General features: G+C 37.0%; 1 protein-coding gene across 4 annotated transcripts in view; it reads right to left on the bottom strand.

Annotated features, from left to right (window-relative positions):
• Positions 1 to 26310, bottom strand: part of LOC126371179 (uncharacterized) — a 729644-nt gene that overhangs the window by 229488 nt on the left and 473846 nt on the right. The window contains exon 1 of one of the 4 annotated variants that reach the window (XM_050016418.1): positions 18360 to 18379. The exons of 2 other annotated variants lie outside the window; for them this stretch is intronic. The gene's annotated coding sequence lies outside the window, so the exon portion shown is untranslated. Of the gene's footprint in view, positions 1 to 421; positions 459 to 18359; positions 18380 to 26310 lie in introns of those variants that run through there. One more of the 4 variants, XM_050016415.1, reaches the window with a different exon arrangement.

The raw sequence follows: 26310 nt of genomic DNA, 5'->3' as shown, positions 1-26310 counted from the left end.
AAAGTTGATGGTAGGGCTGGCAGAGAAAGACCGAGAAGGACTTACATTGACCAAATTGGAGATGTCCTTAGAAAAGGTTTAATACCATCTACTTTGAACTGGCGTGCGTGTATGAAGCGATTGATCCGGCCAAGTAGTTAATGCCATCTGCGGCAAATATAGAATAAGTCACGTCAAAAAAAAAAAATATATATCACGGCGGGATGCAAATCAAATGTCGCGACATGTTCAGGGATCTTTGAGAAAATAGTTGATCGATTGGCAGGGAGTATTTCATTGAGATTGATTACACCTATTTAAGCCAAGTACATCTTTGCTAAATGTGATAATATAAAGTTATTTAAAAAGGTGAGACTAATGTAGGTAACAGTAGTACTAAAGACTAAGACTAAAATAAGTACTTATCTTAAAAAATACTTACGACGTATCTAGGCGGTGATAATGTAGATCAATTTTACCTGAAAATGAAAACATTATTTATCAATAGTCTCCTAGTCCGCTTATCTAACCTGATGATTTGACAGGACTGATTTTTACAGAAGCGACTGCCTGTTTGACCTTTCAAACCGCGAAGGGAAAACCAGCCCAATAAAGGTTAGGTCACATACTTCCGAAAACCAAAGTAAGTAGGTATATTATGATCTAATTCTAAAAGAAAGTCAGTCGACAAAGATGAATTATTGTGTCTAGTATAATCGAAATCACGATAATCCCTTAATAGTTTTTAGATCGAGCCAGAAAGGATGTCTCGAAACGTTTCCAACGAATTGATATAAATCGCTGGAGCTCAATCCGTCTTCTTTAAGTCCATCGACCGTACGTGGGTAATGGCCTAATGACATCCATCTTTATCCGGTCGAACAAATAAATATTTAAATTTAATCAAGATTTCCGACGGGACCCTTCGCGGCGTAAACGGGGGCACTTTTTCTTTGCACACGTATGAATTTATTATGAAGTACAAGCTTGATATCTTATTTTACAGTAAGTAAATAAAAAATGGGTTTAGATCACTTAGTCATAACATATGTAGGAAAGGAAGGTAGTGGACCCCAACATTAATTTATCAGGCGACGAAACTTTGCAGTATGATAAAATATTGTGAAATAATCATACTTTCAAAAACAAATTCTCTTCTCTCGTGTATTCTCGTGTGGGTTGTAAAATCAATAATTGATCTCATCGACCCTGGCGTTAGGTTACTACTGAGCTGCCAAAACCCCCTAAAATGGCTCACGTATCCATTACATACTTCTTTAAGTAAAGTAGCCCGAACGGCCCCGACTGCTTATCGCACCCTCCACGAAGCACGGATCATCTTAACTGTCGGTCAATCGAGTGACCGACCTGCAATGTTATACATTATATTATAGCCTTGAAAAAAATCAATATCGTTTGTTTTCAATATAAGATCGATCAATCCTAAGTGTCCAAAATTGAATACTAGGAAAACGGTTCCGGCTCACCACATTTGAAAACGGTGGGCAAGAAAACGGATAACATCAGGAGTGAAACAATAATAGAAACACGTTATAAAATCAATAACCATAATTTTCTTTACATTTACGGTTATAGTGGAAAATAAAAAATGTAAAATACCTATTCTAAATTTGAATTATGACGAACGCCTTTGACAAGAGTCCATTAATTAAATTAATTAGTTTAGCTTTTATTTTATGATCAGAGCTACAAGATTAAAGAGAGCCGTGGTAGCCCAGTTGGTAGAACGCTTTATCTCACTTTGAGGTCGCAGGTTCGAATCCAGCACAGGGCTAAACCAATGATAGTCGAAATTGTTTTCGAAATCGTGTATGGATCATAAATGATTATCACGTGCTCAGCGGTAAAGGAAAACATCGTGAGGAAACCCACATTCAAGCAAATGCATTTTCGGAGGTATGTGATAGGTCACAGAGGGTAGGCCCTGTACTGGGCTGGTTTTCTCTTCGCGGGTTGGAAGGTCAGACAGGCAGTCGCTTCTGTAAAAAACCGGACCTGTCAAATCTTTAGGTTAATGCAGGGATAATGCTAGGGAGCTGATGAGAACTACAATATTAAATCTATTTACGTTTTTAATTATCTATGCCGTAAGTAGTTTTTAATTACCTATCCTAGCTACCTATTTAGTTAACCGCAGTTTTAGTATAAGCGCGTATGAGTTAAAGTTATTTATGAGTTTGTTAGTCTGCTGAAGCATTTATTATAAATGAAGTTTTAAATTAAATTGGTTTTTGGTTACTCTATTTATAATTTACGATTAGTGTTGTAAATATTTCCTTTGATTTATTATTGTTTTAGCATTTATTGAGTGTTATTTATAGTTTGAGTAAGTTTTGCCATGGAAGTGGGTTTAACTGTCTTAATTTGTGGCTTTGCCTGCCGATAAAGATTTTGCGGTTTCATACAAAATTGTGGTTTTTTTGTTCTTGTATTTTATAGAGGGATTTTTCTATACCCTCATAGGGCACACAAAATTATAGGTTTAAAAATACCTTAAATAATTTGTAAAGTGCCTTAGCGTCGTCCGAAGTTGGGGAGGCCAAGACGCTATTAAATATACCTACCTCGCAGTTGATCAACATAAAAACACAATAAGTAAGTAATGCGTGGTATTGACACAATAAGTAAGTTCATGACTGTATTCCCAATTGGGCTAGTCAGAACTGTGAACATTCATCGCAAGATGAATAATTGTGGTCAGACATGAGGAATGAAGGACTACAATAGGCTCGGCACGGCAAACCGCGCCGAGCGCGGCGCGAATTATATCGAAGCCTTCGACCAATAGCCGTTTGACGATAGATGGCATTCGTATCGTTTATTGGTCGAAGCGCTCAATATAATTGCGTGGTTGTTATGCAGACCCGGCTGGTGTGAGTTTGCGTGTTTTATACAAAATCAATGTCCCGGACCCGCTGGTCTGCGGGGAGACTTTTTTTTTCTTGTTTTTTTTTTGACGTGACTTATTGCAGATTTGCCGCAGATGGCATTAACTACTTGGCCGGACAAATGGGGAGCGCTGAAGGCTTCTTAACAAGTATTATTAGGTAAGAATGTTCCAGAATAAATATTTCGTGTAATAATTATCTCAACATAATTAGGGCAGCTTTATCAAGTTTGCCTTAGCTATATAAATATTTGCTGCCTGTTCATACAAAGAGGATACAGTCTAAGTAAAACAAATGAATTAATTCTTCAGTTAGCCACGTGGCGCCAAGCTTTTGTTGTCTTAACTTAAATGGAGTCAGATTTTTCTTTAAAGAAAAAAATGAGAGTGATTAAATATTGCTATAACTTGAGTGGAGCAACTTACTATCATAATAGGCTTAATATTTCATAACTTGAAACATTTTGATAGAAAGAAAAAAATGTTTTATTTTTCAGGTCTGGTTGTTGGTAAAAATACAATCATTAATAGGTACATAATACATACATTAATAGGTAATACATAAAAATTATAAAACAATGTTCACTATTCCGTCGCTTAGGTATCTTGTCGGATATGTACGGTCACGAGCATCAATATGTATACACTTTGGTACCATGTCACATTAACTTTTTTGACAAATTGAACTGTAAGTCTCACTAAATGTCAAATATGTTAGTACGACAGAGTCCTAAAGTGGGTACATTATATTGCTCATGACTGTACTTCATTCAGCGCTTTTCGCTATCGTCCCGCTAAGGCCGATTGATTCTATCAAATCGTCATCTCCTTAGCATTACCCCTTTTTTCACAGGGTCCGCTTACCTAACCTGAAGATTTGAGAGGTCCAGTTTTTTACAGAAGCGACTATCTTACCTGTCTTACCTTGCAACCCGCGAAGGGAAAACCAGCCCAATACAGGTTAGGTCACATACCTCTGAAAATGCATTTCTCGGGAATGAGGGTTTCCTCACGATGTTTTCCTTCACTGCTGAGCACGTGATAATAATTTATGATCTAAACATGAATTCGAAAACAAATTCGACAATCATTGGTTTAGGCCTATTGATTCTTTCAAATATGTACCTTTTATTATAACTCACAGACGACGCCCTGAAACGAAGTTCGCTCCCAATTAGGCACCCTATATGGCTTTAACTAGCTGGATAAATGGTTTCTCATTCAGCCCTCAGCTGAGAGCTCTCATTCGGTACAAAATTTAAGACAACAGACCCAGTTGGGCGCGAACCACGGATCAGGAAGTTATCTGAGGGGATTATATTTGAAAAAAATAATCGACTTTATTAAGGCGGTAGCGATAAGATGGGTGACATATATGACCACAGCGACATTGTATTGTAGTATCTAAAGACTTTAAAGTAAAAAGAAACATACAATTTATCGCACTACTTATTATCCTTGTCGTGTAGAAGTTGACTGAAAGCTTACGGTGATGTGCCTATCACTATATCTGTCTAAGGACACAAAATTGATTATATTCACTTCGGGGGGGATTGCGGACTGGATTTAAAATACCTACTTGATGTTCTAACATGGCCATAATCCGAGATCAGGTACAGTCATGAGCAATATGTACCCACTTTAGGACTCTGTCGCACTAACATATTTGACATTTAGTGAGACTTACAGTTCAATTTGTCAAAAAAGTTAATGTGACATGGTACCAAAGTGTATGTATACATATAGAGCATTAATATGTATATATATTAATGCTCGTGACCGTACGTAGATATTATCGCAGGTAAATGAAGGTGGAAGAAAAGAAGAAAGGCCTTTGCCTTTATTAATAATAATAGGTGAAGGTATACGATATACGTACAGTCATGAGCAATATCATGTACCCACTTTAGAACCCTGTCGTACTATCATATTTGACATTTAATGAGACTTACGGTTTAATTTGTTAAAAAAGTTAATGTGACATGGTACTAAAGTGTATACATATTAATGCTCGTGACCGTACTTACACCTACATTTGAGTATCTAGTATGAATGTGAAAGTATTTAAGATCAAATGTGCTTTTTTCTTGAGAATGGGAAATTAAATATTTTGTACAATACCAAGTCACAACACCGAGTTATTGTTTTCACTAACTAAGTTGGTTCGGCCATTATATAGACAGCCATACGGCTCACGAACCTATCACGTTGGTCTAATAGAAAGTTCGGTGAGGTGTGGGTTCTTAGTTCATCTTGGGATGGATATACCTCTCAGGACACTATGTTATAAAATTAAATCTTCTTATCGTGTCTTCTTATCGTATCTTAATACCAACCTCATCAACCCTGATGTCAGGGTTAAAATTAAGTGATATAAAAGATTTGAATGAAACAACTGTTATGGTGTACTGTTCTGACTACCCCAATTGGGATATAGCCGTGAGCTTATGTTACGGCGTCAGTTTTCCCACATTTTTCAGCGACAACCGTGACAGGGCTGCCGCGAACATTTTTAAAGCCGATAGTGGATTATTCAAGGACTGTATCGCGTCACGACGCGATAGCCGATTGAGACCGGCTTGTGTGGCCTGAGCAATTTAAAATTTAATCACACCCAACGTACGGATAGCATGGAAAACTAACATGGGAGCAATAGAAAACTTTGGAGCGGCCTTTGGTTCGCGAAAAATGGTATATTGAGTTCCACGCATGTATTCAAGAACTTTGAATGGAGCACGCTGTGTGTACTTGTTTATTACTGTGTCTCGTCCAACAGAGGTACATTTACCGCAAGTAACACTTCACCGAGCTGTCTGTTAGACCAATCCCATCACTTGTCTTGTTAGATATAGTGGTAAGCTTATGATGTTACGTTTATAGGTCTTTGAAAGACCTTTCCACCGAGGAGCTCGGTGGCGCAGCGGTAAACGCGCTCGATCTGCGATTGTTGAAGTTAAGCAACTTTCGCAAAGGCCGGTCATAGGATGGGTGACCACAAAAAATAAGTTTTCATCTCGAGCTCCTCCGTGCTTCGGAAGGCACGTTAAGCCGTTGGTCCCGGCTGCATTAGCAGTCGTTAATAACCATCAATCCGCACTGAGCCCGCGTGATGGTTTAAGGCCCGAACTCCCTATCCATCCATAGGGAAGGCCCGTGCCCCAGCAGTGGGGACGTTAATGGGCTGATGATGACCTGCCTCACTTGCACCTGCATTATGTGAATATCTCATGTACCTCTTAGACGTAGCATAGAATACGAAAAGAATAATACGTATAAAGCGGTAACTTCCCCTCCGCCCGCACCAATTCGTATTAACTACCGACCTCATCCCTCTGGATCTTACTTTAGTCTTAAATGGCTATAAGACGCTAAAGAGTAAGGGCGAGAGCGGGGACTGTCTGTCTCGCTCGAACTTTCGCGTTAGACGGCACACGGTAAGAATGGGGTTTTTGTATGGAGTGTTTGAGTTGTGACTGAAGGGAATTATAGCATTGACAGCGACACCTCAAACGCCGAAAGTTTCCAAAAATTTGAACCAAAAATGTAATTATTTCAGTGGGGAAAAAATTGTATGCGTGATTAAAATTGTATTTTCAACTGTACAACTAAGTGACAGATGCGACGTCAAGGCACTCTTCGTAAAGAGACTCGCCGTAGCGGGAATCGCCGTTCGGGGAGTTAAGTAGGCTATTTTGTTAAGTAGGTACATTCAACGCTGAATTTAAATCAATTTTACTATGACTATGACTTAATCTGCACCATCCCTTGTTAATCTGTATTTATATGAACACCATACAAGCACGATTCCTACTAGTTAGTTATTACAGCTCATTATCCTCAAATAAACCGGAGGGAGTGAGCGCATAAGTTAATTTGATCAGCGTTCAGATTACGCCTGTGCAGGCACGCCACTTAAAATCTGATTTGTTAAATTACTTATTTACTTAAAGATTAACAATTTTCTGGATTGCCAGTTTAAGAGACCGGCCGCATGCGCGTTGGCGCTCCTTATCGGTTATCGATGCTGCATATGTGTGGCGGGTAAAACAACGAAGAGTCGACGGTCCAACTGTACAACGCATCCACAGACCCACAACACACCGTGAGAGTAACACAGCTTTTTTTAACTTATCCTAGATTGATTGTATATGACATTAACTTCTTGGCCAGACAAACATAATGTAGCGGTTTTGATTTGATGTAACCTTTTACTTACTTATACACCACAAATCAAAATCAAAAATAGATCATTTTCAATGTAGGATCAACAGAGATCACTTTGAAAGTCATTTAAGATTTTTCAAACTTTTCATAATTTAATTCTATTCAGTTAAATAATTCATAGATTTGATTATAACAATAATCCTCAAGTACTTCGGTTTTTCATAACGACATGGTACACCATGCGTTGTAACATCGCATCGTGATATTCAGTGCGATGACGTCAGTTCCGACGACGCGACGGACCGGCAACCCTCGTGTGGGATCCTCTTAGCAAACAATGTCGATAAGTGGCCGAGAATTCCTTTACATCGATTTTGCGCAAGAACCGATGATGCGCTTATGATTAATTCTGCGATAAAGAAAAGTTCGTTAGGGAATTTCTTTTGGTAAATTGTGGTTTTAAGGCCGTGGAACATTATGAAGATGTTGGTCGTTATTGTGGATCAACTAGAGCTGAGAAAGATGTTTATTTTTTAGTTTTTATTTTATGTTACTGTAGGGTTACAAATCCCTTTGTTAAGATTGATAGGACAGTAAGGTTAAGTAAGTAAGAACGATTAAACGAAAGATATATACGAGGATGGCAATGGCATCGACCATGCAGAGAAATAGTGTCCTACTAATTTAATAACAAAACTATGCAAATTCAATAGCTAATAGCTCTGACTATAGAATAGCGATAACGAATTGACACCAATTAGAATCCAATCATACAGCGACTATACTCTGTAATTATGGAAATTAACCCCCTGATTGCATGCAGAAGTAATTTTACACGCGCTGACTAATTATTAATGACACATTTTAATTATTGCAATGTTTCTTCATTTCCTACGGCGATTTAATGTGAAATAATTGATGTGTGCGCTCCGCCTTTTTAGCTATAAATAAATTGTATCTATGAGTATTGCTATGGGAAATAGTTGCAGTTGATTGATCTGATGCAGATGAACTATCGATGAGTGAGTGCCGGGAAGTCTAGCGTTAGATGGTAAACGCCTACATCCAATATTGACTTTCAAGAATAACTCATAGCAATTAATGTTAAGAATTAATTCAATAAAGCTAGTGGCGTATTACAAATAGGTAGGTACCTAATCACATGCACAACATGGTCATATATATTTATGTAACTATCAAAAATACACTAAAATTAAATTAGCTACTTGTCGACCACCGTCATAATCGTAAACTTCACATGACAAACACTTACCCACTAAACTTTGCGTAAGCATTAAACGCTATTAACATACTCGCATTAATGCCTATTTATATAACACCTAGAGGTATACAATGCATTCAACCACCCACGTGCAACAGTCGGCAGTCACAGGCGATTTGTCAGTTGTCGTCGGTGCACGCGTTCCAACTAATTGATGTTATAAATCGACATGAAATGAACGCACGGCCCACTGCAGGCGTTGAAGGGTTAGCGGGTGAATGCGGGATGTGTAATGAGAGTAACATAGCTGCGGTTCATTCGCGTTTTATTTACGGGTCGGAATTTAATTCATGTAGGATTAATAGTTGCGTTGAAGTTGCGACTTTGTGGGCGGATGTCTGTGGGGAAAATTATGGGCCGCCGCGTTTACTTCAATTTATATAACGCGAATAGTATTTTCAATTACGTTTTTCTTTGAGTTGGCAGTCTTGTGAATTACTTTGGTAAAACGTATTGATACTTGGTTTTCACCTAGAGTTCAGAGCTTTGCAAAAATTGTAATACTAAAATAATATACTTTTAACATTAACTTAACAAAAAACGTAGCACAATTTTTTCTCAGATATAACACGTTCCGAAGCGGTAGTTATTGATTGAATGTACGGACATTCAATAAATGTTCGTAATAACGTCCGATCTAACATTCAATGTTGAAACTAAACGGTTTTTATGATTGGAATTCTTTATCGCTAGCCGCTTATAACGTAAACAGGACATCGAATTAATCGATTATGATCTATGATAAACCTACATTGGACGCATTATAACGGTGGTTATTGCAAAAATGGGACCCGATTAACTAATTAAAGCTCTTTAGACTCATGGTTTAAATACAATCCTGGAGACCCTTATGAAGGTACGTGCTTATCTATTAAGTAGGTAACCAATCAATGACTGAAGGCGGTGGAGAAAGATAGGTTGTTTAAGACAAAAAATAAGTATTTAAGCATTATAATCTTTCTCCTTTGGTGGACCGACGATCTGGTGAAGGTCGCGGGAAGCCGCTGGATGCGGGCAGCGCAGGACCGATCGTCGTGGAGATCCTTGGGGGAGGCCTATGCCCAGCAGTGGGCGTCGTACGGCTGATGATGATGAATCTTTCTCCTTTATCCGTTTGAACCCCGATACCGGACTTACACCAAGGAGTTATTAATTTAAAGAGCAGTTAGTAGTGAACTAACACAGTTACATAAACAGCCTATCTATATACGTCCCACTCCTGGGCACAGGCCTCCCCTCAATCGACCGGAGGGGGAATGGAGCATACTCGCTGCTCCAATGCGGGTTAGTAGAGACTAACACAGTTGTTCGACCATTATAATATAGGAAGCGATACGGCTCACCACCTATCATGTTGGTCTAACGGATAGCTCGGTGAGGTGTGGGTACTTAGTTCATCTTGCGATAGATATACCTCTCAGGACCCTATATTCTAAAATTAAATGATATATGTGATTTAAATGAAATAATAATGCGGTCATAAAGTAATACAGTAACGCTTGCGCTCATACTAGAAAAACCAAATTATTCCGAACCTATTAGTTATTGCGAAAATGAACACCGATTAAGAAATTAAAACACTTTATTATGTGGCACATGGTGTTAATGCAAGTGCTGATATAAATGGACTCTGACTGAACATTTTGTCCAGTCCGGAATAATATGGGGGACACTTTATGAAATTGACTTCATGTGACATGATTAAGAAACATAATTGCTAGCTTTTCAATTTTGCGCTCAAAATTGTTTTAATGGCGTATTTATAGACCTTTGAAGGGTTAAATCCGTTTACTGTTGTGTAATTTATTTGTATTGTTTATATTTTAGCCCGTTTTAAATTTACAATGGCCCCGATTCCTGCAGTCACCTTCTAATTTTATTTTCTTATCCACCAAAAAGGAAAAGGACAAATGATTGACAGCTGTTAATTTAAAAAAAAATGAATAACCCGTTCGAATCAATTAGGCATCTCGCTGATATGTAACCCGTTTGACGTGTTCTGTCAACTTAATTCTATTCTTCTTCTCTATTTTTATTATTCTCTCTTTATACTCGTATATTTAAGAGCTGCGCTCTTGTCGGTGGAGTAATCACCATTCCTCTCTTCTCTACGCCAAATACTCCTTCCTCTTGGAAACGTAGAAAGGAGATTGCTACATCGATAAGAGCGTGGCTCTTAAATTAATGATGTTGTTGTCTTTTTGTAATTATTTCTTTTTATTTCGGTGCAATAAAGTGTATTTGTATTGTATTGTTACTATTGATAACTACTTACTACACTACTACTATACTGTTGGTCTTTAAATTTGCTAAGTATATGTTCCTTTTGTGCGATAAAGAATTGTGTATTGTATTGTGTATTGTAGTTGGTAAAACTACATTCTTATTCGTTCGCTTCTTCAGAAGAAATAATGATAATAGTTAAGTTCTGCTACTGGGCTTATCCTTTTCTATTTGAAACTGACGAGTTTGATGGAAAATGCTATTCATGCTCATTAAAGTATAAACTATAATGACTATTGGTTCTTGTATCAATAAACATGTCTATTTTCCTTTCCATAGATCTTTGTGATATATGTTCTGTGTATGTCAGGCTTTAGTAACTATTTTATTATCATGTTCTTAAGTGGTTTAGGTGAATTATGATTTCCTATACTTCATTTTAAGTCTTATATTAAATGACTCATTATTACATCTGCTTTTACTAAACTTTAAATCATGTTTCTTGAAATGGCGAACCTATTGAATTTGTTTTGTTCGAAAACGGCGTATTTGTACAAGAGTCGTATATCAATGATGATCTTTATTGAGGAACTAAATAGGTAGCTTTGTTAAACGTGACATAAATTCTAGTCCTTGTATAGAAAGTATTTGCAATTCATAACAGATAATTGTGTTTATGTTATGGTACAAATTCCTTGTACTGGTTTAGGAGAAAGGTTAGCCTATGGAATGCTTTAGACAGCCCGTCATCTCTATTTCTTATTCTTTCGTGTGGATTATGAGATCAATGACCGACCCTATCAACGCTGGTATCAGGGTTACTATTGACTTACCAAAAGTCCCTGAAATGGTTCACGTAACGACTACATTCTTACCGTAAATAGTGGCCGGGACCATCAGTTTATCATGCTCTCCGAAGTATAGAGGGGTTCTCACCCCGTTCACTCTGCTCACCCCGTTAGGATACGGGTGTGTATTTATGTATGTATGTTGTGTAGGTAACTACAATTGCGTGCTCTTGTATGTCTAACGTGTCTGATACGTGCTATGATCGGCTCGGCACAAAGGCACGGATATTAGTATTTGTCGTTCATTAATAAGGTTATATTGCCTCGTGTTATGCGGCATAGAGTAGCTAAGAATACAGAGGCGATGTTTTTGAGGAAATACTTTGTAGGTTTGCTTAGTTTATTTTTTGTCATTTAAATTATAATCTGCTGTTCTACACGGCTAGAAAAGTAGATCACTCCGATTAAAATTGAGGTACGTGTTTCGATTTGCGGTTTGGTAAATAGAAAATTAACTTTTCTACTTTTAAGTTGAATAGGGTTTGGGTATTCCTCGCGTTTCACGGGGTCAACTTACTTAAACTGAAGATTTGACAGGTCTGGTAATTCACAGAAGCGACTATCTGTCCTTCTAACCCGAAAGAAAAAAAACAGCCCATTTACAGGTTAGGTCCCATACCAATGAAAACACATTTCGCGGTGTATAGGTATATTTGAAACATGAACTTGCAAATCGTTGGTTTAAGTGCTTGCTGGATTTGAACCTGGGACTTCACAATGCGAGACAAGCATTCGTCTGACTACAGCCTAGTTATAGCTTACTGTTTTGTTTTGTATATAATTCTTTAGATTGAATTATCTTATTAATTGAAACGCCGATTACTTCAATATGCACTGTATTTTCAAATTAACAATTAGTAAAACCTTGTGCGTGAGAAAGGTCGGAAGAAAAGAGAGTGGAAAGCGAGACGGCAATATAATTTTGTTTATATTTGGAACAGAATCATTTTTGTTTATCAATGTATCAAACGAATCATGAAACTCAAGCCATTTTAAATAATTACCGCCAAAGTTTAATAGTTGGCAGTTTAATATTACAATTAATGACAGTGACGATTCATATATATACATAGTCAGCGCTTTTTGGACGTCAAAAATTAAATTACATATTATGTAACTAGCTGTAAAACTACTACCATATCGGAATCTGTAACGCTGAGGGAAAGACGTGTACTGAGGGAAACACCTAGTATAGCCACGGCTCCTACAGTAAAATACAATGCCATACAAAATATCTGTATGCGTAAAAAGGAACATGATAGGTACAAACATTATTGTTATATTTAAACAGACTTCTCGTATCCCGTCTACTCTATGACGAGTCTCTCTACCCTTCATAGACCAATTAAGCCGTGATTTCCTAATACCAGACGGAACCTCACCTGAGCGGGCGAATATTGGTTCCCACTCATACGATGGATGCTTGCTGGTCTAGAACAATTTGTACCTATTATCTTCGACGGCCATGATTTGTGTGATATGACGATAATTATATTTTTTTTCCTTTAAAGAAGTTTTGTATCTTCTTCTTCTTATCGTGTGGGTTGTGAGGTGGAATACCAACCTCATCAACCCCGGTGTCAGGGTTATTACTGAGCCGCCAAGACGATCCGTGCTTCGGCAGGCACGATAAGCGTTACATGAGCCATGTCAGGGGCCTTTGGCGGCTCGATAATAACCCTGAGACCAGGGTTGCTGAGGTTGGTAATCCATCTCACATTCACACGATAGAAGAGAAGTTTGAATTCATGTATAGATCATAGATAATCTCTTGGATCAGATAAAATGACGAGTTCTCGTTCGAGATTGACGGGATTGGGCGAATCTCCTTAGTTACACTTTTTGTTTTGATTATTCTGAGTTCTAAAGAAAACTTAATTATTTAGTTAGTAATATTGAAGAATAAAGGTTTTTGTTTCTTTCAAAAAATATTTTGTTTCAATTAACCTCACTATCACAGACAAGCAGTTTTCATCGGTTTCAGTCATTCTGAAACTTTACATTTTTTATGAACTAAACGAGATCCCGAAAATTTCGGTATCTCGCACGATTGATAATGCCAATCCCGCGGGATCTCGAATTTACGATCTCGAGTCGGGATTGCATTCCCTACTTTTTATACATCTGCCTACTCCTTCGGGTGACAGGTGTGATGCTATGTTATCTCAAAAAAAGGTTGAATTAATTTTTTCTTGGCTAGAAACCACCTATCTATGAATACCCAAACATAAAAGCAGCATAGCAAAACTCCATTATTTGCACTTTGTAACTTTTCAGGAAAAACCGCCACTGCAACAATTCCCAGTGGTGGTCTCTGTAAATAAGAAAGTAAGCGAGGGAGCTACCTGGTAGTGTGATGTGTGTGTGTGTGGCTTTGGAGTAAAAATACTGATGGTTTTGAACGAAAAACATTCAAAATATGCAAAGGTACCTGATATAAATTCACTAACAGATAACTTGCACAAGTGTTGATGCGAAGGCCTAAGAAGAATGAAATAATAAAATATCAAACATGTTTCATTAATGTTTTCACTTTTAGATTTGTAAATTGAGTAAAAAAGAACATGAGCAATATTTAAATGTTAAAATTCAGCGATAGTAAGTACCACTTTACAAAATATTGAATAAAATATAATTGTAATAAATACTTTAAAATCAAAAATGTAAATTTATTTGAAAAAAATCGCAATAAGTACATCATAATTATTTTGAAAATAAATGAGAAAGATTCGAATTTTAAATAAACAGTCATCCGTTTATTTTCAAAATAATTATGAGTTTTGTGAATTCTTAAAAAAAAAAACATTTTAAATTATTTATTAGTATATTTTTAGTCGCACATCGTGTTCAAAATTAGAATCCAACGTACACAGCTAGGATAGCTGGAGGGTTGAAGTATCCACGGATAGAGGTCTATTGGGATACAAAATGTGGTTTCATAGGGTTATGGGGGTATTTACATTGCGGTGTGGAAAGTTGCATAAATTTGGCGACAAGCAAAGTGGGTTCGCGTGTACTGAGTACGTGACTCTATTTCGTGAAAGGCTGCGTGCAAGTAAAGTTTTGATGCCAAAGAAATATGCAATGGCATGGCACTAAATAAATAAACCGCTTTTAAAGGCTTTAAGCCTCTTTTGTGCAAATGATATGGAAAATTCTTCGCTGTTAGTGCTTTTTCTTGTCCTTTTTTTGTATTGCGGGTTTTGTTTTTTATTTTGTTTCTAAGTGTTAACATTTATGATGTTTTTTTTTGTTGTGCTTTTGTAGAAGTTCTGTAAGTCCGTTTTTTTATGATGTTTTTAATTAAGTACTAAGAAAATTTAAGTTCTTTCTATAAAAGAGGGAGTTTTCTTTTGAATTGATTTGATTTGATTAAATATCTGATCTATTGCATACGTAGGCACATAAACTCACCAATATTTCTCACCGGGTTTTCTGACATATTGTAGAATAGCCTCAGATGGCATTAACTAGATAGACAATACGGTAAATACTGAACAATTCGGTATAATTAAACTAAAATTGCTTTACACAGAATGTTAGTGACAGCGTAACGAAAACTTTGAGGGATAATTTAGACTATGATTTTGAATTTATATCAAGTGGTATTTTCCGTGACTTTTATATGGACCTGAAAATAATTAAAGAAAACCTAAAAAAAACATGATATCAACACAGAATCATGGTTTGAATCGTCCCCTTCAATATTCGTTAAGTTGACATTGACACCCATACGTAGTTGTAATGAGTGTGAAATCGTAACGAATACTGAGGGGGATGATTCATCTCAGTATTCTGAATTAATATCAAGTGGAATGGAATTCCATCGCAAAACTATAGGATTGAAAATAATATGAAAAAAAAAAAAACTATAATAATCTTGAATTTTGCGACGGAAAATTCTGTTTGATATTAACTTAGAATCATGGAGTGAATCATCCCTCTCAGTATTCGTTACGATGTCACTGTATACCGACGGTGTATCTTAAATTAATAAATCGTTCAAAAACAGATAGATACCATATAAAAATATGATTATTGTAAGTAAATCATATCACATTTACGCTTATGGCTACGTAGGAAACTATAAAATTCTCAATGCGCATATAAATTCAACCACTTACAATAAAGATAATAGGGTATTAAGTATGTAAATAAACATTACTAGAGTTCAGTTAACTGTTTTTGAATAAGCTCTGTGCGAGTCGACTTAAAGTAACGATTATTTTATATTCAAATTGGGTTATTTTAAATGTTATTTTCCGACGATTCGTTTAAGTAAATCGGGGATTTTTTGAACAGTAGATAAGTTTAATCCCTTCACACTTGACAGTTGTGTGTTAGGTTGATGGTTCCACTGTCAGCGTTGAATTATTTTCAAAACTATTGTAAGTAATAGTAGTGTTAGTAGTGTGTAGTTGTAGTGTGTGTTGTTGTTGTAGTGTGTGTCGTTGTTGTAGTTTGTATGCTTCAACAGTTTTAGTGACAGTTTGTTGTACTCATTAAACATAATTATGTAGTTACAAAAATAAAAGGCTATCCTTTTTGTTGTGGCTTATTTACCGTGACAAACTTATAGGCGAAATGTTAGTTACCTGTCACTTGTGTCCCCGATACCGACCCCGCCGGCGTGATCGACGATTTCCCTCAATCAGCGCTTATCGCTATCAACCCACTAGGTTCGATTAATTCTTTCAAATATTTTTCCTCTCAGACGACGCTCTGAGCCGAGGTTCGCGTACAACTGGGCACCCTCAGGTTTGTTGTCTTAAACGTTGTACCGGGTGAGAGCCTTCAGCACTCCCCATTTGTCAGGCCAAGTAGTTAATGCCATTTGCGGCAAACCTACAATAAGTCACGTCAAAAAAAATGACACTTGTGTTTCCGAGTTCCTGACACCGAATTAGTTTTGCGACAACAGCGAAATGTACATCGCTTCACGCTAGCAGTAATACGTACACCTTAAACCACCAATCTCACGCCTACAATGTGGATGTGGGGTCAAAAATGCCTTATCTCTTCACGGGGCCAGTCGTCAAGGAAAATATTTACTAAACATGAAATAACGCTCGTCTCTCTAGACGTAGAGAGATAAAACAGAGATTATATCTAATTAACTGACACTTTATTAAGGCTTATTAAAATGGAAGATTAAGACGGTAAGCCTTTGCATTGTGTCTGTTCTAGTCTGTTTAATGAAGAGCTTATGTTTTGAAAACATGCATTTATTTATTGTATTTTGGTAGGTAGGTACTTGAAGCATAGAATAAAGAATAATACTATGTATAGAACGGTAACTCTCTGCCCCGCACCAAGTTTCGGTTCGGGCGCTGTTCTCACCCCCAAATGATAGAACGCGCTGACTATGTCTCGCTCGCACTTATGCGTAAGGTGGCACACAGTAACATCAAAATCACAAACTGCCTATATACGTCCCACTGCTGGACTTGCTGGACACAGGCCTCCCCTCAATAAACCGGAGGGAATAAATCAAAATCAAAAGAGATTTATTGCAATTGTAGAGTACAAAAAAAGATAATTAAAGCACATAATAACGGGTTCTTACCGCGTTTAAATGGAGATATGAGACTCCCGATATTTCGACACTGTTGCAAGTGCCATTATCACGGGATGACTGAACCCGTTATTATAAGAACCCGTTATTATGTGCTTTAATTATGATTATAACCGCGTAAACTTAAAACAATATACAAAAAAAGATGTCATAGGGACATTATAAAAAAGAAAAAAAAGAAAATACAGTTCTTAGGTACAATTTAACCCAATCGGGCGTGCAAAATTACATAGGTATTACATAGGTACGTACGTATGTACTTAAATATTACAATAATTAAAATAAGATTTTTGTATAGTGTCCGGGTTGTGCTTGAAGTTAAATTACAAATTGCCGTCAATGCAATCTCGCTGCTTTGTTATCTTGTGCGTGGTAATAACTGGTTTACAATAATATTATAAATTCTTTTTTGATCTAGAACATACTACCGGTAATTATAATAATTATAGTTGTAATTTAATGAACAAAAAAACTTGACAAATAATTGTTCATGTCTCGTTATTTACAAGCTATGTAATCATTTATAGGTAGGTAAGTACTTATAATATTAATGAATATTTAAGTTGTTGAATACCTACTAGTTGAATACCGATATATTTAAAAGCGAACATTGTGCAAATTTATTACAGGAAATTCTAAATTCAATAAAATATCACAATTCCATTTCAAAATCGAATATCACAAATCATAGCGCCACCTAAATGTCACATACCTTTATTTGTTTACCAAAGCGCTTTTCTACAGATTGTTTCGATGCAAAGATCACGTTGGCTATAAATAATGGAGAATGTCTTCATCGCATTCGGTAATAGGGAGCGTGCACATTTGCCCAACGCGCGTCTTTGCTGTAGACTCGTGGACGTACAATCTATTTTTATATTTAAGTTATACCTGTCTTATTTTGTAACCTAAAACTTCGCTTTATCAATTAATTTGTATATTTATTCTAATATTCGTAACTTCACTGTAAGATTCACAAAAATAATATTATGAAATGTCACTGCTGATGACACTGAAATTAGGACGCCAAATTTGTTATTACGATAAGACGAGTAAGTATATTATTTTCGTAAGCCTCGGATTTCCAGATCAATAGTTAAACAATATTTGAATTTTAAAAGGCTTACGATTTTATTATTTCCGATTCTGCATAGCGAGGGATGTGTTTGTAAAGAATCAATAGAATCGATTCATAGGACCGGCGTTGAGGGAGGGAGGGATCTTTGGAGGAAAAGCAACAAAAAAAGATTATTATAGGTAGTCTATTGGCTTACTTTTCGAGGCTTGCATGAGTTGCGCCTAAGACGCACATCTAAGTTCAGAGCATATTAAGTGTCAGTTACTTTAGGGCACGCGCGCATGCGCCAAATGTGTACGCACCTCAAAGTCGTGGAACATGGTCTTTCAACGGCAATTACTGCGGTGACTGGTCTTTACGACGAAAGGAAGTGTACTACGGTAGCGTTTACGGGTATCGGTTCAGTGGAGTATTTGTAGGATACTCGTAAACGGTTATAGAAGTTATAATATACTTTTTATTGGCTGAGTAGCGGAGATTTTTCATTGGTTGTTAAGCAGTACTTACTTACTCGTAGATCGAAATTTGAACAACGTTTACAGGAAATTGATTCTTTAAGAAATATAAACTCACAGAGGTTCAGTTTTTTAAGAACGATGATTATAATACTGGCCGTTGAGGACTACCTAATTTATTAGGTTTGCCGTCGACTCGAAAAGAAGGTGAAGGGATAAGCGTTGAGAAAAAATGCTAAGAAAGAAAGGGTATATGATACTTTTAGTTGATTATATTTCCGAAGTTAGAAATTTCCTAGTGGAGTCAATAAAGCCAGAGCTTCCTAACTAACTTTTTATTTGCTAGGGACAAATCCGATTTTGATTATTTAAAAACAGTGAGAAAAAATAAAAATGTTTGATATTTTTTTTTGCAAGGAAAAAATGGATTGTCCCTTGCAAATCCAAAGTGACACCCTTCGTTAACTCCGCTATTTGTACCGTAAGATATTTCGTCAATAATAAGTATGAAATACAAAGTTTTCGAGCGAATTCCATAATAGGGTCACTCGATGACGAAACCACCATCGAGACAGAAAGAGCAATTTGTAAACGTCTCGACTTCTACCTTGTAATAAAGCCTGACGTAACACTACTTAGGTATTATCGAAGGTAATGCTCTTGGAAAATTGACAGCTGTTAGCGTTTTTCAAATGCCGTTAGTTATGCGGAAAGGTTGTACTTTAGATTGTTGAAAGGAACATATTGTTTCAAAAGGTAGGAAGTATTTTCTTGGGCAATACCCAAATGGTTTGAGTATAAGAGATTGTTAGTTTAGTATGATTCCATAATAGGAATGATAGAGAGAGTAGAGAGATTAGTATCCTAATATCACACCCCAAACATTTCATACAGTAAAATGCAAGCGTAAGTTCGAAGGAGACAGGTAGCCCGTGCGCGTTCTCATTTACTCCTTAGTAGCTTACGGCCCTTTAGACTTTTAGGATAAATAATCTTCTTCTTATCGTGTGGGCTGTGAGGTGAAATACCAGCCTCATCAACCCTGGTGTCAGAGTTATGATTGAGCCGCCAAAGGCCCCTGACATGGCTCATGTAACGATTACAAAGAAGGATAAAGAATAATACTACGTATAGAACGGTTTCTCTCCGCCCCGCACCGATTCATATCGCGCACGGAGCTAGATTTACCTCACCCCCTCTGAACGTGGATAATAAAAATCAATGTAAAGTGCACCTCATCACCAGCCCATTAACGTCCCCACTGCTGGGGCACGGGCCTTCCTTATGGATGGATAGGGGGATCGGGCCTTAAACCACCACGCGGGCCCAGTGGGGTTTGGTGGTTATTAACGACTGCTAATGCAGCCGGGACCAACGGCTTAACGTGCCTTCCGAAGCACAGAGGAGCTCGCGATGTTTTTTTTTGTGGTCACCCATCCTATGACCGGCCTTTGCGAAAGTTGCTTAACTTCAACAATCGCAGACCGAGCGCCTTTACCGTTGCGCCACCGAGCTCCTCAAAGTGCACCTATATGAGAAGTATATATATGAACTATTAAATTGCCTTAAATTAATTCAAGGATTTTGAATTTTGCATAACTTTATAATTCTCCGTCTCTACAAAGTTCAATTCAAATGAGTCCTCTAACAGATATCCGGCAGATCCGCGTACCGGCTACTCTTACAAAACCGAACAATTCCCAGGAACAAACTAACGAAGCCAGTTAGCATAACAATATTCCTGTCCTACTCGTGTTGTAGCCACACGAATGTGTACTGTCGCTTACAAAATTAATTACTGGATTAGGTATAGCGATACTTCTACACTGGAACGAGTAAAACATAAACCACGTTCGGTTACTTACCTTTCAGATAATACCAAAGCCAAACGAAGCCAGTGACAGTTTCTATTTAATGAACTCACCACGTCAGATGCTCAAACCATTTGATCACGTGCCAATCTATGGACAATGTCACATCAAACCGTTCGGTGACCTCTGCCCAGTGCTGGTCTCTCTGGCAAACGCTTGCAGGTAGTTATTAATTATAGGTTTTTTAATAAAAATGTTCATCACGAGAGTCTAAGTATTTTCAAATCGTCTGTACCGGGGATTGTTCTCAAATATCTACGTGGCTTTTACGTAAATTCCCCCGCCCCGGGGTGTGTGCTGATATTAAAAACCTTTGTTCGGCCTCCGTCGGACAATCTTGTCGTAGTTTTGTCAACCTTGTTTATCTACTTGAATGTCTAAATCTCTTCCATTGTAATTGCTTGTGTTTATATTTTGGCTTTGATATTTTTGTGTCTGTCTGCAGGTAGTTTAGTCAACACTATTATAAAGGCTAAAGTATGTAATCGTTACATGAGCCACGTCAGGAGTCTTTGGTGGATCAGTAGTAACCCTGACACCCGTGTTGATGAGGTCGGTCATTGATCTCAGAGCCCAAACGAGAGAAGAAGATGAATTCGAAAATAACTGCCTGTCTGTATGCTTTTTAGTCATAAGACACTGAGCCGATTTTAATGAAAATAGCCAAATATATAGATCAAAGCTCAAGGATGGAAATACGGTAACTTTCAGAGGCGGGTTTAGTGTATTTGACGCGATAACTGACTTCAGTTATCCAACATCTATTTGGACTTCCAAATGGATGTCGGATTAACTATATTGTTTTACAAAGAACAAATAGAAGAAGAGAAGGAATAACTAACAATAAACTTAATTGGTCATGGATCGATTGGTTGGAAAATGCTAAACCAACAAGTGCGCGGCTTTTAAGTTAATGTTGATGATGATGAAGGAAAACAATGCGTTACAAATATATAAATAAAGATAAAATATAATAATAGGAACAGTGCTATTTGATTCATAAATCATTAAAAACAAAAGTTCTTTATAACTTTACGGGCAGAAATCACTACACACAGAGTGAACATAAACATTATTAGTAGTTTATTTGGAAGAGAGGTCCATACCCTTGGCACACTCATAAAGTTGTCATAAAGTAAAACCTTTATAGGCACTTGGGACACCTACTACATAAGATAAAGAGAAATATGAAAAGACAATATAAATTATGTTGTTTTGTTATTATACCAAGATACACAAAAAATACCCTTTCGGCTTCTACAACGGTGTCTTGAGAGCGGGTAAGCAGCATAGTCTCACATTTTCTTTTTATATTTTCTTGAAGGGAACACGACTAATTTACATTTTGTATTTTTAGTGAAGATGGCGACTGCAAGTCAATGATTCGAAAAGACAATATTGACAAAAGACTGTGGCTCGGTTATGCAGAAAATATGCAAAATAAGACCCGTAGCTACCAATTCTGCCGCTGTGTGGTCTGTTGAGGAATCAATTTAGTTTGTTAGTGTTTTTGTGAATATTATGTAAGAAGACTTGGGTTGTGATGTAAGTTGCATAATCTTGTCAAAGAAAGGACAATGTCAAATATGGTTAATAAAAAAGTGATTTAATAGAGAAATTGGATAGAGTTACTTGAAGTAATTAAGCAGAAAGCCTCTAATTTCATAAAGATATCTATTTAACAAACTTTAGGAAAAACAAATTTAGATAATGAGATAAAAACGGAGGACGAAGGTACTATAAAAACTGAATATGCAATATAACAGGAATACAAAACTGGTCAAAGAACCCTATGTAAATGAACTATTCTGATATGATAAGGTACATAAGAAGATAATGAGACAAGTGAGTCCAAATACACGCAAACTTCCTTATGCCATAATTCACAAGCATAAGCACATGCTAAGATCAGTATTTGCGTATAATATAAAACTCTTCCAGAATATGGAAATATCACAGGGTAATGTAGTGGTTGGTAATGAGTTTTTATAAGTAATGCACAGAGTACTGTCTTGCGATTGCCATTATCTCGTATGGCGTCCGCGGTCTTTGGCGTAGGTCAATATTTGTTGAAAAATAAGCGGCTTTTTAACGAGTGTAAGATATATTGTGTATGAGCAAATAGATGGCGCTTAGCCTTAACCTATTTGAAATTCAAGGGGACTCATACTAAATAAAACTTTAATGAATCGGATGTGCTGATTGCAAGGAATTATAATAATTTGTGGTACCTATAAGCTATGTATACACTTAGAAGTATGAATAAGAGTGGCTGGAATTCGTTGACTAATGAGTTTCGTCTAATAAGTTTTGGGTAATGGGTCTGTACGAAACTGTATTACTTTCAAGACTTACTTTTCCAATCAAGCGATTGTCTATAGGAACCACGGAAACGCATTCCACCGACCACGTTTAGAGCACATTAAAATACCCCATTCACTTACGTGGTTGGTGAAAGCAAACAATTTGCAGCAATTTGTTTCCCGATGCTAATTTTAAAATTAACATCGTGAAAATACAACAAACGTGCGCAGGACCACCGCGGTAGATCCGCTAGCGTTGCGCATGCGTGGTTTTACAAACCAAGGGATACTTATTTACTGTTCATTATTGAAAATGTTGCTTAAACGGGTAAAAACGAAATCGATATTTTTTTACACGCTAAGTTAGCAAATTACCGCAATAAATTATAATAATGACTACACTAGTTTATAAAAAGGAAGAAGTCCGGAATAGACCCTTGCACTAAGCTGGTTAGTTCCTACAAAGAAGAGGAAGAAAAAAGACGGGTAAAATTGTTCTAATTCTTTCGCGTCGATGACAAATCCTCCTAAAACTCAACGGAAAGAGATGCGTGTTTAAATTAACAATAAAATTTAATTAGTAACGCGACTATGATTTGTGTAAGTAACCAAGTACCTATGGCGCTATCAGTAATCTCCAACAGGGGCTTAAAAGGGACACATCGAAATAATTCATTAAAAAAAATGCTATTTGACATTTACGCACATAAAAATAAATGCACAATGCCACCAAATGTCAAATAGCAAAATTTCTTTTTGAGATGAATTCCTTCAATGTGTGGCCTTTGTAGCGCCCAAGGAGGGTTGAAATGGCCACATCGAAGCAATTCATCTAAGAAAGCAATATTGGTATTTGACATTTGCGCATATAAAAAAGTAAGTGCGCAATTATAACAAATGTCAAATAGCAATATTGCTTTCTTAGATGAATTGCTTCGATGTGGCCATTTTAACCCCCAGGTCCTTGTAGTTATCGGGACACTTAGGGTACTAAAGTTGTTTGAATAATACAAATAGTACTTACACTGATCTTTCTCCCAGAATGACTAGATTGTATCTTCTAAGTATATTTCTTGCTATTTTTCCAAGCCACGCGAGTGAGTGAATCATTAATTAAAAACGACACGTGCAATTTTATGAATAAATAGTTAGCCCGAGTCTTAATTCCCGGTATAATCCTCTCCTATATTACCAGACCATACGGAAGCTCAATTTAATTACAAAGAACCGTTATAACTACAACGCATAGTCGCATCTACTGGCATCGTATTAATCATAGCTGGTTGATTTATGTGATAATTCTATGGGATGCTTCCCCGATGTTATTAAGATACTCTGTGACAGTCTCGATACCTCAATACTGGGTTTACGTAGACTTGGAACTTTGAAGAAGGATATCAAAAGATAGCGGTGAATCTTATCGTGGTGGAGTTGGTAATGTGCGTTTCATACTTTGTTGGGTTATACCAATAAAATAAAATATATTTTATTTTTTACCCGACTGTGGCGAAGCAAAAAGGAGGGTTATGTGTTTAACCGCTATGTATGTATGTGTGTATGCACGTCTGTTCCAGTCTAACTTCTAAACCATGTGTCAGAATTTAACAAATGATGTGCAACTAGAAGCGTCTCGATTGTCCGGTGGTTATAGGCGTGACCGCAGATAATTACGACGTCACGCTAAATTCAACGGCGCCCTATAGAGAACATAAACTGAGGAAGAAAAAAATTACGCGAAAAAAATTATGCCACGGAGTATTGTTTGAAATTCGACTTCCCATTATGAAGAATATGTTTAATGTAGCTGCAGGTTCTGCACGGCAACCGAGCCGCGCGTAGCGCGAATTATATTGCCGGTTTTGACCAATAGACGCAGCGAATGCACGGATAGACTTTGTGCTGCGGCTGCCGTGTCGCAAGCGGTGGTCGATAAGCTATCTAGATGACGTGAGATCAATCCCGTAAACATAGCTTGTTATGCATTACTGTGTTAGCAGAGCCACAAGTCATTAGAGAGCAAGTTGTAGACATTTTTTTTCCAAAAACCATACTTAGTATACCCGAGTATCAAAGGATGAATTATAGACATGATAAGTTTACTTCATGTCTTGTACTTTGAACAAGCTTTTTATAGATTGTCTGTTATCTTTATAGATTTTATACACATTATTTTATGGAATTTAACACCATAACTTTAATGCTACTGGCAGTGATAATAATAATTTATGTTACGCATATTAATTACTTTGGTACTGTATAAAATATAACGCTAAAGAGGGTCATGAATTTGTACTACCTATGCCATAGCGGTACCTACTTGTAGTTTTGAAATCTATACAGTTTAGTTTCAATGGATTAAATAAGAATGAGTCTTAACTTCGGCAACAAACATAAAGAACAATATTTCGAAATTTTAATCAATTTAAAGTTAAATTCTCTAGCGGCCAACTGATACAGTTCCAAGCAATAAACAATTTCGATACAGTTTTCCCTCGTCGCCTATCGTTCTAGTTTTCCCGGTTCCAATCAATTAGCAATAAAGCATTTAGCAGTCGAATGTGGGTTTTGCTTGGATTCAATTAGAATTAACCGAACGAAGCGGTTCTATAAATGTTCTATAAATGGGGGCTAATAATTCAGTGTGTGCGTATCACTAGTAAAATATCGACGTCGTGAACGAAGATACTAGAAGGAAATCGTTGCAAGTAGAGCGAATAGTGTCTAGTGGTAATATAGTGCATAATTACTGCGCTTAAAATAGAAATGTAGGTGTAGTATGGGTAGATCCGTACACTTAGTTGCGGTTCCTGACTTTTACATCTGTTATTAGATCGAAGTGCACATAATGATTGACATAGGTAGGTAATTAGGTACATCTATGCAAAGAGTCACGACCAGGACCACACTCCTCTGTGTCACCAGCTTGCTTATCAAACAGGGAGCGCCGATTTGATCCCCGATACAGGACTTGCATACATACATACATAAACTCACGCCTATTTCCCACCAGGGTAAGCAGAGACTAGGGAATTCCATTTGCTTCGAACCTGACACACCTCTCTTGCTTCCTCCATAATCATCAATCGCTTCATACACGCACGTCGGTTCAGAGTAGATCGTATTAAACCTTTTCTAAGGACATCTCCAATTTGGTCATCGTAAGTCGTTCTCGGTCTTCCTCTGTCAGCCCTACCATCAACTCACACACACAACACCAACAGACAGGACTTGCACCAATGAGTTATTCATCTATCTTAAGTGCATTTTTTACTAACACAGTTGATTCGACCGGTATAGAGATGGATACGGCTTGGTCTACGAGAAGTTCATCTTGTGATGTATGTACCTCTGACTAGCCCAATTGGAAATATAGTCGTGATTTTATGTTACCTACTTATGTTATGCAAAGGCTACCTATCTCTAGGTTCTGTTGTACAGGCTCAGATAAAACTTCCGTTCGTAGAAATAATTTAATGCATTATTGAAGCGAACTAGTTTTATTTAAGAAATATTTAAACATACTTGAATTTCTAATTATGTTAAAATAAGTATGTTATCAGAAACTAGTAAAATAAATATTTAATAAAGTGGCAACATTAACATCATTTACACTTCATAACATGC

This window comes from Pectinophora gossypiella, chromosome 12, assembly GCF_024362695.1.
Source record: "Pectinophora gossypiella chromosome 12, ilPecGoss1.1, whole genome shotgun sequence".
NCBI classification, from domain to species: Eukaryota; Metazoa; Arthropoda; class Insecta; order Lepidoptera; family Gelechiidae; genus Pectinophora; species Pectinophora gossypiella.
This window is presented reverse-complemented; position numbering and strand designations above follow the sequence as displayed.